The sequence below is a fragment of the Ranitomeya variabilis genome, chromosome 6 (genome assembly GCF_051348905.1).
Source record: "Ranitomeya variabilis isolate aRanVar5 chromosome 6, aRanVar5.hap1, whole genome shotgun sequence".
Taxonomy (NCBI): domain Eukaryota; kingdom Metazoa; phylum Chordata; class Amphibia; order Anura; family Dendrobatidae; genus Ranitomeya; species Ranitomeya variabilis.
This window is the reverse complement of record NC_135237.1, coordinates 305,848,940-305,862,054: the sequence shown is the minus strand read 5'-3', so window position 1 is coordinate 305,862,054 and position 13,115 is coordinate 305,848,940.

The window sequence follows — 13,115 nt, the reverse complement described above, 5'->3', positions numbered from 1 at the left end:
TCACAATTTCATTTTCATTTCTATCATTTTTTTATTTTTCCATTACATTTATTTATTATTTTTTATTTTATTTTTTCCATTAACTTTTTTAATTTCTAACTTTATCTTATACATTTACTTTTTTGACGTTTCATTCTTCATGAATATTTTGTCCATTTAAACTCTGTTGTTCTATATATTTTGTCCTATATTAACAACATTGCCTAATTATATATTTTTCAAATTCTCTTCTCATTTCTCTCATAGTTTACCCCCTTAGTATCTCCTTTCGCTTTATAAATGCTCCTTTTTTTCTTTTATTACTCCCCTACTGATCACTACAGATTACCACCCTAACTGTTAGGGGTAGAGTTCCCGCCTCTGCACAGGGGGAATCTCGGTCCATCTCCGCTGCGGTCTCCCATTCTTCTCCTGCCGCAGTGGAGCCTGCTCAGCGGAGACGTCGGTCCCAGCGTCTTGCTCAGTCCCACTCTATACAAAGAGTTACTGCTGCTTTTCCTGCTTCTGCCATTGAAGTCAGTGCTGGGCAGCGGCGAGCAGATGCTTCTGGGACTAAGTCCTGCTCTTCTCGTTCTGAGCATGCCCTGAGTAAGATCTCTCAGTGGAGATCGAGGGTCACATGGTCAGATACTGCAGCTAAGTCCATTGGTCCTTTCAGGAAGGTCCTGTAGGTGCTAGCACTAAGTCCTGCTTGGCACACACTGAGCATGCCCAGGGCAAGATCTCTCAGTGGAGATTTAGGGTCACATGCTCAGGTATGGCAGCCTCTCATTGGTCCTTCTAGGAAGGTCTTTTACTTGCTGCAGCTATATAAGGCTTGCATGGCCGCACGGCTAGTATTGCTTTCATTTATGTACTTTGCGCCAGTGTGGTCTTGTATGAGTGTGTTCAGGGACCCGGCTGAAATAAGCCCCTAGAATGCTGGCACCTCCGGCGAGGAGTTTGTATGCTTGTGTGTTCAGGGACCTGGCTGAAATAAGCCCCTAGAATGCTGGCACCTCCGGCGAGGAGTTTCGTGTGCGTGCAAGACCACTGACTGCTCTTGTTTAGACAGTAAACCTGTGCCTCTGTGGAGAATAACAGGGTGCAGCGCTTTGAGTTCATGGCTGCTCTGTGAAGTAACAGAGTTAGCTAACACTGCCAAGGACATCTGAGCTGTTGGCGAGGACGTATTGGTGGCCACATATGGTCCATGATGTCAGGGATTATATTCTGGTGTGTGTCTCCTGCGCCAAAAATAAGTCTCCTCGACAACGGCCAGCTGGGTTACTTTATCCATTGCCGGTGGCAGACAAGCCCTGGGAGATGGTCGGGATGGACTTTGTGGTGGGTTTGCCCAAGTCTCGGGGCTGTACCATCATTTGGGTTATCACCGATCACTTCTCCAAAATGGTGCATTTGGTGCCGCTTCCGCTGTTACCTTCGGCACAGGCCTTGGCAGCGTTGTTCATAAAGCACATCTTTCACCTACAGGGTATGCCAGACAAGATTGTCAGTGACCGGGTTCCCCAGTTTGCGTCTTGGTTCTGGAGAAAAATTTTATTTGGTGGATTGGAAGGGTTATGGTCCTGAGGACAGGTCCTGGGAGTCTGCTGAGCACATTCGGGCTCCGCAGCTCATTGCTGCCTTCGAGCGTGGCGAGGCCCAAGGAGGGGGGGTAATGTTAGGGGTCGAGTTCCCACCTCTGCACAGGGGGAATCTCGGTCCATCTCCGCTGCAGTCTCCCATTCTTCTCCTGCCGCAGTGGAGCCTGCTCAGCGAAGACGTCGGTCCCAGCGTCTTGCTCAGTCCCACTCTGTACAAAGAGTTACTGCTGCTTTTCCTGCTTCTGCCATTGAAGTCAGTGCTGGGCTGTGGCGAGCAGATGCTTCCGGGACTAAGTCCTGCTCTTCTCATTCTGAGCATGCCCTGAGTAAGATCTCTCAGTGGAGATTGAGGGTCACATGGTCAGATACTGCAGCTAAGTCCATTGGTCCTTCAGGAAGGTCCTGTAGGTGCTAGCACTAAGTCCTGCTTGGCACACACTGAGCATGCCCAGGGCAAGATCTCTCAGTGGAGATTTAGGGTCACATGCTCAGGTATGGCAGCCTCTCATTGGTCCTTCTAGGAAGGTCTTTTACTTGCTGCAGCTATTTAAGGCTCGCATGGCCGCACGGCCATGCGCTAGTATTGCTTTCATTTATGTACTTTGCGCCAGTGTGGTCTTGTATGAGTGTGTTCAGGGACCCGGCTGAAATAAGCCCCTAGAATGCTGGCACCTCCGGCGAGAAGTTTGTATGCTTGTGTGTTCAGGGACCTGGCCGAAATAAGCCCCTAGAATGCTGGCACCCATGGCGAGGAGTTTCGTGTGCGGGCAAGACCACTAACTGCTCTTGTTTAGACAGTTAACCTGTGCCTCTGTGGAGTCTAACAGGGCGCAGCGCTTTGAGTTCACGGCTGCTCTGTGAAGTAACAGAGTTAGCTAACACTGCCATTAGTTCCGCTATTTGCTAGCAGCAGGTTCTCCTGCACGGTGGACCCCGGGCTGCGACCACATCTATCCTAATAAAATATATACCGTATTTTCCGGCGTATAAGACGACTTTTTAACCCCCGAAAATCTTCTTGAAAGTCGGGGGTCGTCTTATACGCCGGGAATCGACTTGTACGCCGGTGTATATGGTGGGTGGGGAGGGGGAGTGATCCTGATGACGAGGGGGCGTCTCACAGGAAAGTGAGTAATCCCCATTACCTTATCCTAGCGGTGCAGCGTGGGGGTGTCAGTGCTGGGAGCGGCGGCGGCTGCTGTGTTCTGGTGCGGCGGCTCCTCTTCTGTGTGGGGCCTCTGTGCTGTGAGGTGGCGGCGGCAGCGGCGTATCTTTATCCAGTTGGGGCTCCTCCGGCATCTCCTTAGCCCTGGAGGCCCCGCCGCAACTCCATCGGTGCAATGTGGTGGCCTCCGGGAAAATGGCCGCTGCTCAGATTCAGATCTCGTGTCCCGAGATTTCGGGACGAGATCTGAATCTGAGCAGCGGCCATTTTCCCGGAGGCCACCGCATCGCACCTATTGAGCTGCCTCCGGGAAAATGGCCGCTGCATTGCACCGATGGAGTTGCGGCGGGGCCTCCAGGGCTAAGGAGATGCCGGAGGAGCCCCAACTGGATAAAGATATGCCGCCGCCACCGCCACCGCACAGCACAGAGGCCCCACACAGAAGAGGAGCCGCCGCACCAGAGCACAGCAACCGCCGCACCAGAGCACAGCAGCCGCCGCCACTCCCAGCACTGAGACCCCCACGCTGCACCGCTACGATAAGGTAATGGGGGATACTCACTTTCCTGTGAGACGCCCCCTCGGCATCAGGATCACTCCCCCCCCCCCCAAAAGGCACATATTCACCGGCCCTATAAGACGACATAGGGTGTATAAGAAGACCCCCGACTTTTAAGAAGATTTTATATTTTAACTGGTAAAGTTGGGGGGTCGTCTTATACGCCCAGTCGTCTTATACGCCGGAAAATACGGTACTTTCATTAGGTGTGTTCCGCTAGCCCTAACACTAACAGAACGCCTTGTCCATCCATTGTGCGCGCGCTAGTTATGTTCTGCCCATAGACTCACAGGCAGGAGGGTTGCACAAGCGCATTCACACCCATGACCTCTCTAACCTTGAACCCGAAGTACTGACAGCTTTTCCCTGCCCCAGCGCATAAATAGCAAGCGCTTGGCATAGCGTCTGCACATTATGCCCACACAGGGATACCAGCAATCCGCTGCTGCACCGAGGCATCCATAACTTACAGGTACATGCAGTCTCATTCTATATTGGCATACGCAGCCACCTTCCTACAACCTAACGGTGCCTGATCACCTGCCTCCCTTTTTGGTGCAAACCCCCCTTGCCTGCACCATATACACATATATATATATATATATATATATATATATATATATATATATATATATATATATATATATATATATATACTGTATATATATATATATGTATTTTACTAATACGTATATTTATTTTAGGCAGAATGGCCAAGTTGATCCCAACACCTTAAATTTTTCTGTACAGGTAAATCCGGTCCTACACTGCATACCCCATTTGCTCATTCATGTATACTTTTTTTGGTGGAGTACTTAGGGTGTTTTCCCCCTTTTTTTTTCTCCCTGTTTTTTCCTCCCTTTTTTCCCTCCCCTCTTTTTCCTTTCATTTTAATTTTCCCCCCTGCCCCTATCCCCTTCCTAGTTCCCCTTGAATTCTATATCATGGGTCCTCGGTCGGTGATTCTCTTTGTACATATGCTCATAGATTTAACCCTATTATACTATGTATTTGTTATACTTTGTGGCACAGGGCATCATAGTCACGTACATTTTACTATTATGGCCATATCCTGTTTCTGAGACCAACACCTGGAGTGTAAATTTAGTTGTTCTCTTTAGCTATCTCTAGCAAGTATGTTGCATTGTTTCTGTGTTTTCCAGCACTGTTGTTATGTGGATTTTAACATATTTATTGTTTTGTGTATATTTCATGACAGATTTGGCTTTAGAAAGGCGTTACATTGCTGAAACGTTGCAGCTGAAGTATATCTGTATATGTCAATGTTCTGGTTTTCTTTTGTATTTGGTGGATGTTTTGCCTCTTTTTTTCATTTGAACACTGAATAATAAATTGTTCTCATTGAGTTCTTGCTTAAATCTATTTGTTTTTGTTTTTTTCCATCAGAGCACCATTTTGCATTAAAACAGTGAGCACCCCTTATATACCAGACCAAACTATGTAGGATATTAAAATCTGACCTTGACATTACAATACTGCAGAACAATCTACATAAGATGACTGAATGGACAAACACTTGGCAAATGAGTTTTAACTTTGATAAATGTAGAGTAACGCAACGAGGGCTGAGTAATCCTATTGCTGCATATACAGTACATTAAAGGGAACCTGTCACCACGTTTTTGGAAGATGGGATAAAAATAGCGTTAAATAGGGGCAGAGGTGGGCGTTACATTAGTGTGTGTGTTATGCGTTTATTACCCACCTAAGTTGCCGAAATAACTTTGCAAAGTCTCCGTTTTCGCCTGTCAATCAGGCTGGTCAGGTCACATGGGCGTGGTGTCTTCACCCAGATTTGGTGTAGTTTTCCGTTGGTGGCGTAGTGGTGTGCGCATGCCCAAAGTCCGGAATCCTCTTCCAGGGGATTTAAAATAGCGCGGTGTTCGTTATTGCATTGGTGATCGGTGGGCGCGGCCATCTTCCTTTGGCCGCGCGTGCGCAGAAGCGGCGCTCTGCTGGCCGCGGCTTCAGGAAAATGGCCGCGGGATGCCGCGCGTGCGCAGATGGATATCGCGGCGGCCATTTTCCTGAAGCCGCGGCCAGCAGAGCGCCGCTTCTGCGCACGCGCGGCCAAAGGAAGATGGCCGCGCCCACCGATCACCAATGCAATAACGAACACCGCGCTATTTTAAATCCCCTGGAAGAGGATTCCGGACTTTGGGCATGCGCACACCACTACGCCACCAACGGAAAACTACGCCAAATCTGGGGGAAGACAACGCCCATGCGACCTGACCAGCCTGATTGACAGGCGAAAACGGAGACTTTGCAAAGTTATTTCGGCAACTTAGGTGGGTAATAAACGCATAACACACACACTAATGTAACGCCCACCTCTGCCCCTATTTAACGCTATTTTTATCCCATCTTCCAAAAACGTGGTGACAGGTTCCCTTTAAACCCTTCACAACATTAACCATACATAAGTTGCACATGTTGTGTCTCTCCCTTTTATGTGGGCTCCGGAGCTGAGCCCACATCTTTCCCAAAACATATCAGCTGTTTTGAACAGCTGACATGTGCCCCTAACCCGTTAACCTGTTAAATGCTGCTGTCAGTCTCTGAAAGCAGCATTTTATGTGATTGCCGCCGGAAGCGTGTCACTAAACCTGCCCATCTGCATCCGTGTGCCCACCCGTCGGCGCTCATAGCAAGTGAGTTTTTCTGCTACACACAGGCAATCAGATCATCGCCTGTGTGTAGCAGAGGTAATCAGAAGACTGCAGCTTCTAGTCTCCCATGGAGACTATTGAAACAAGTGAAAAGTAAAAAAAAATGTTTTTAATAATAATTAAAAAATTTAAAAAATATAAATGTTCAAATCCCCATTTTCTCCATTCAAAATAAAACAATTAAACAAATCCAAACACATATTTGTTATTGCCGAGTTCAGAATCACCTGATCTATCAAGATATGGAAAGTATTAATTCAATCAGTAACAGCATAGCAAAAAAAAAATAAATAAAAACGCCCCAGAATTATGATTTTTTTGGTCGAGGCAACAATGCATTAAAATGCAATAACGAGCATCAAAAAGATCATGTCTACACAAACATGGTATCAATAAAAACATCAGCTCTGCACGCAAAAAATAAGCCCTCACAGGGCCCCAGATCAAGAAAAATAGAGATGATATAGGTCTAGGAAAATGGCGCAATTATTTTTTTAACAAATTTTGGAACATTTTTTTCACCACTTAAATAAAAAAAACAAACTATACATGTTGGGTATGTTCGAACTTGTGATGACCTGGAAAATCATAATGACATGAAAGGTCAGTTTTAGCATTTGGTGAGCATGGTAAAAAAAAATTCCAAAAAAGTGGTGGATTGCTCTTTTTTTGAAATTTCACCGCATTTGGAATTTTCTTTCCATTTTCAGGAACATGATATGGAAAACCAATGATGTCGTTCAAAAGTACAACTAATTCTGTACAAAACAAGCCCTCATATGGCATATTGACAGAAAAATAAAAAAGTTATTGCTCTGGAAAGCAGGGGAGCAAGAAACAGAAACGCAAAAATGAAAGTGAGATGCAGCGTGAAGGGGTTTATTGGGAGTATACTCGTGACTACAGAACATGAGAAGGACTTGGGTATTCAGGGTAAAAGTGAGCTGAACTGGTCACCCATTTGCTAAAGAATACATTGCAATGTTATCCCTCTAACCCACAAAGCTCTCCACAGTTCTGAACCACCCTATATCTCATCCCTCATTTCTGTCTATCACCCTACATGTGCCCTCCATTCTGCAATTGATCTAAGACTAACATTCTCCATAACCCAAAATGCACAACTCTATCTCTAAGACTCCTCTGGTGCTGCACCAGTTTTCTGGAATGCACTACTTGAAACTATCAGAGAAATATCTCGTCCGTATGTTTTTAAGCATGCTCTAAAAACACATCTGTTTAGACACGCCAATCACCTCAACTTATTAAACTAACTCTTCCCTGTTCCCTCCTTCTAAATGTTAATCATAATCTGCTTCTGGTTATTCCTCTGTCTCCACATCGTCCATGCACCCAAGAGCACATGGTAACTGCCCTCAGATCCTGACTGATGAATGTATCATGCAGCTTTACATAAAAAAAACAAGCCTTATTTATAATAATGAAAGCTCTATTGTTCATAACAGCACTATTATGCTTGAAAAAGACCTTAGTGGACGAAACATTGCAATTATGGCAAAATAAAGATCGACTTTTATTTTTTACACCTGGACTGAATGCTGTTCTCTTTCATTTTTGGTATGTATTTTCCAATTGGGTTCATTGGACTCTGAACATGCATCCATATTTTTGAAGTGCTGTCAGCAGCTGCTTTGCATTTTTTAAACATTATCTGTAAGTCTTCACAAGGTTGGCACACACTGCTGGTGATATGTTGGCCCATTCCTCCATGCAGATCTCCTCTAGAGCAGTAATGTTTTGGGCCTGTCGCTGGAAAACATGGACTCTCAACTCCCTCCAAAGGATTTTTATGGGGTTTTGATCTGGAGACTGGCTAGGCAACTCCAAGACCTTAATATGCTTCTTACCAAGCCGCTCCTTCTTTTGCCCTGGTGGTGTGCTTGGAATCATTATCATGCTGAAAGACCCATCTACGTTTCATCTTTAATGCCCTTGCTGATGGAATGAGGTTTGCACTCAAAATCTCACAATACATGGCCCCATTCATTCTTTCATGTACATGGATCAGTCATCCTGGACCTTTGCAGAGAAACAGCCCCAAAGCATAATGTTGCCACCCCCATGCTTCAGAGTAGGTATGGTGTTCTTTGGATGCAACTCAGCATTTTGTCTCCTCCAAAAATGAAAAAAAAAGTTTTGTTTCTACCAAACAGTTCTACTTTGGTTTCATTAGACCATATGAAATTCTCTCAATACTCTTCTGGATGATCGAAATGCTCTCTAGCAAACTTCAGATTGGCCCAGACACGTACTGGCATAAGCAACGGGACACGTCTGGCATGGAAGGATCTGAGTCCCTGGCAGCATAGTGTGTTACTGATGGTAGACTTTGTTAAGGTGGTCCCAGCTCTTTGCAGGTCATTCACTAGGTCCCCCCATGTGGATCTGGGATTATTGCTCACCATTATTGTGATAATTTTGACCCCATGGAGTGAGATCTTTCGTGGAGCTCCAGATCGAGGGAGATTTTAATTTTCTTATTATTGCTCCCACAGTTGATTTCATCACACCAAGCTGCTTGCCTATTGCAAACTCAGTCTTCCAAGACTGGTGGAGAGCTACAATTTTGTTTTTGGTGTCTTCCGACAGCTCTTTGGTCTTCACCACAGTGGAGTTTGGAGTGTGACTGAGCTTGTGGACAGGTGTCTTTTATACTGAAAACAAGTTCAAAAACGTGCCATTACTATAGGTAATGAGGGGAGATTCTTAAAGAAGAAGTTACAGGCCTGTGAGAGCCATACATCTTGCATGTTTTAGGTGACCAAATACTTATTTTCCACCATAATTTGCAAAATTAATCTTTGCCAAAACAGACAAGGTGATTTTCTGGATTTGTTTTCTCATTTTCACTCTAGTTGTGTTCTACCTATGATGTCAATTACAGGCCTCTCTCATCTTTTTAAGTGGGAGAATTTGCACAATTGGTGGCTGACTAAATACTTATTTTCCCCACTGTATGTATAAATACATGTGTGGTCAATACAAAGGACTGGCACATGACTTATTCCTTCCAGAAACCATACTAAGAACTAGGGGGCACTCATTACTCATGGAAGAAAGATCATTCTGGCAGCAAAAAGGAAAAGGTTCTTTACAGTTAGAGAAGTCAAACTGTGGAATGACAAACAACAATAATTTGTAATGGCAGACACAATAACAGCTTTTAAAAAAGGTCTGAATGATTTCCTCAGTACACAACATTGGCGGTTATAGATAATGACAAGAAATGTATAATTGGTGAAGAAAAGTTGAACTTGATAAACCTAGGTCTTTTTTCAACCTATGCAGCTATGTAACTGTCTTCTCGAACAGTATCTCAGTAATGGAAAAGTCTGTATTCAGTGAGGACAGTTCTTACCTGTGCATTGAGAATTTTGAAAATAAGTTATCATTAGTGTTGAGCATTCCGATACTGCAAGTATCGGGTATCGGACGATATTTGCTGTATCGGAATTCCGATACCGAGTTCCGATATTTTTGCGAAATCGGAATCGGAAGTGTGCGGTGCGTATGGTTCCCAGGGTCTGGAGGAGAGGAGACTCTCCTTCAGGCCCTGGGATCCATATTCATGTAAAAAATAAATAATAAAAATAAAAAATAATGATATACTCACCCCTCCGGTGGGCCCTGGACCTTAGCGATGTAACCGGCAGCTCCATTCCTAAGAATGAGTGAGTGTAGGGCCTGCGATGACGTCGCGGCTTGTGATTGGTCGCGTGAGCGGTCACATGAGCGGTCACGAGACCAATCACAAGCCGCGACGTCATCGAAGGTCCTTCACTCTGCATTCTTAGGGAACAGAGGCAGACGCTTGGACCGGTGAGAGCCGGGGCCGTAAGAGGGGTGAGTATATCAATATTTTTTATTTTTATTCTTTATTTTATACATGAATATGGATCCCTGGGCCTGAAGGAGAGTTTCCTCTCCTTCAGACCCTGGGAGCCATTCCGATATTTTGTGTCCCATTGATATGCATTGGTATCAGGTATCGGTATCGGCGATATCCGATACTTTTTGGGTATCGGCCGATCCAATCCGATACCGATACCTTTGCATATCTGAAGGTATAACTCAACACTAGTGATCATTCTATTAAGAGAAAGAAGCACATTTATTTAATAAGATATATTTCAAATATTCCTATTTTCACATGTACTAATGATTTAAGGAATGAAAATAAAAAATGGTCAGTATTTAATATCATTAAACTGCAAATTAACATCCCATCATGCAGATTGCATGTTAAAATAGTAAGATATTCAATGTATCAGATTCCAATAATGAAAAGTCCACATGTGTGATGGCTGTAGGGCTGGCTATAGAAAAAAAAATAAATTACTGTTAATTTATTTGCGTACTTTTAGAATGCAAATTAATTCTGAGCTTTGCTCAGGGAATGAGAAAAAAAAACATTTACTGTTGTGCTGTGAGTGCAAGGAAAACTGCTTTGCATCATTTTCTTTCACGCCCACTTATAAGAACACACTGATGGAAAGGAAAAGCAATTGAAATACATGAGAAACATTTTATTCATCCTTTCATTTTCTCTGACACTACAGGATAATGAGCTGCATGTGGTCTTTTCATCTGCATTAGAGTTTCGCCAATTTAGATAATATTAACGTGTGTTAAAAATTCTTACAGACAACTTACTGTTGTAAATCATTTTTAGCAACTATGATGATTCTATATAAAAATAGCTATGTCCCCTTATTCTGCCTATATTTCATCCTCTTCCTATAGGACTCTCATCCAAAAGAAGCCTGCGGATAGTGGAGCACTTGATAAGATAGTTGCCTCCATTTGAAACACAAAGAACAAGCCATCTGTCTGTGCAGAAATCTAACTTGTGAGCAAGGAGCCTCAGTTACCCTGTAGTCTCATCTGATAGAAACTAGGCAGAGGTAGAAAAAAGGTTGCTGGTTCATACAGAGAGGCATTCTACTTTTAGGTTAAAACATTCTGTATTTCTTTTTACCCTTGTAGTCAGGCTCGGACTTGCCCACAGGAGAATAGGAGAAATCTCTGATAAGCCCCTCTACTAGATTGGGTCACAATTCTATCAAATGAGCAGTACTAGGCACACTACACTTAAAAAACTATGTATAGACAAAGGCAGCATCATACTCATTTATCAATCTACCCACTTTCTTTATAGTTATATACATTTGTGACTGAGGATAATGTCTCATTTGCATTACAGAGATGCACATCACCTGATTTACTTAATTGGTAGTTGGCTCTCAAGCCTGAACAGCTTGGAGTAGGACAACATGTAAAAAAAGTATCATGTGATCAAAATACAACTTGCCTAATAATTCTGCACACAGTGAATACTTAAAGATGAGAAAGTCTGCCGAGATTAGAAATTGCATATCTCACTACTCATCTCTTGTGTATTGTGATATGACTACTTGGTGTCTTAAACTCTGGCACAGAATGAAAATGGCCAAAGAGTACAACATGCACACAAGAAAATTGAAAAAGAAAGGTCAAATGAAGCTGAGGACAGTGATAGTGAGGAGAATTAAAAAAATAAATTCATAATAGTCCAATTTTTTTCTAATTCAAGGCTATTCCTATATGATTTGAACAAATTTACTTATCTTTAATTGTAAATTAATGTTTATAAATTCTATGTGTACAAACTAATTTTAGACCATGAAAGTATTGACCTGTTCAATCCATTTTATGGGTCATCAAAATTTATACCTAAGTGTGATTGATAAGATTTCATGTGCAGAGCTTTTTATAGGCATATCTGTTTGGCTGTTTTTCACAAGATTGAACATTTCCTTATGATAATGTGGAATAAATAATATATTTTCTTATTTGATATCACACACAGCGACAAAATGAAATTGTGGATAGAGGTAAACTTTTCAATCTAGCTCCATTCCTTTCTTATAAAAAGTCAAATTAATGAATCCTCCTACCAAACATGCTGTCCATTTTTACTTCTTCAAAGGTTTTGCATGAGTTGTGATTCAAAATGTTGTAAATATAGTTACTTTCTGCATCATAGTAGAATTTTAAATAAAATTTCCACCTCTCATATTTACTTATTTATATATTCTGTCTTCAATCTTCAGCGAATCTCATTAACACTTTTCCAAGGCATGGCAAGTATTTCAAGCTTTATTCACTTTTAATTTGAAATATACATAAATTCTATATGACATGACTAAATATAGATGATAGATGGATAGATAGATGTAATATCTTATGATTTATAGCTCATGCCAACTTTATTTTAATAAACTAATTGTTGAATATATGTAGAAATAGAATAATAGTCAGCTTACCCTGTTATTAACTCCACAACAAATAGCAGAACCAACATAAATCTGAAAGATTTATCTAGCATCTACAATATGATAAAAGCATTTAATTATTTATTTTTCTTGTTCTTTAATCCCTTGACCCCCCAGGAAGTTCCACTTCATGAGGTAATAACACCGGAACAATTCAACAGTTCCCAGTGATTATGTGTTTTTGTGAAAATATCAGAAATGTTGCAAAAATGTTGCAATTATGCCCTTATACCAGAGAGTTATGTCACCCAAAACCATTAATAAATGCGGCAGAACTAAGAAGGGAAGGAGCACCAATTGAATTCTGAAGCCCAATTTAGCTGGAACAGTTGGCGAATGCCTTGTCACATTTGACGAGCCCCAGATATGTGATAACAGAGATAAATTCTCACAAACTACACCTTTCGAGGTATTAATGTATCCATGTAGTGAGCACTTTTAACCCTGAAGTGATTCTCATAATTGTATAACATTGGGCTGAGTAAATGGAAAATTACCATTTTTTCCCTTAAATGTTACTATGATTAATCCTACAAAAGACAATGGAGCAAACTTGCTCTCAAATGAATTATAGTGAGAGCAATATACATAAAAAGTATACATTTTGTTAAATAGCCCACTCATAAACATATAGACAAAAATCACATTATACATGAACAAATGAGAAAGAGGGGAGAAAACATCGTTAAAAGCATCTCCCTCTGCTTCCCTCCATGCGACCAGTAAGGGCACACAATATCAACAAATTAGCATTTTTATGCTCCATTTGGAGTCAAT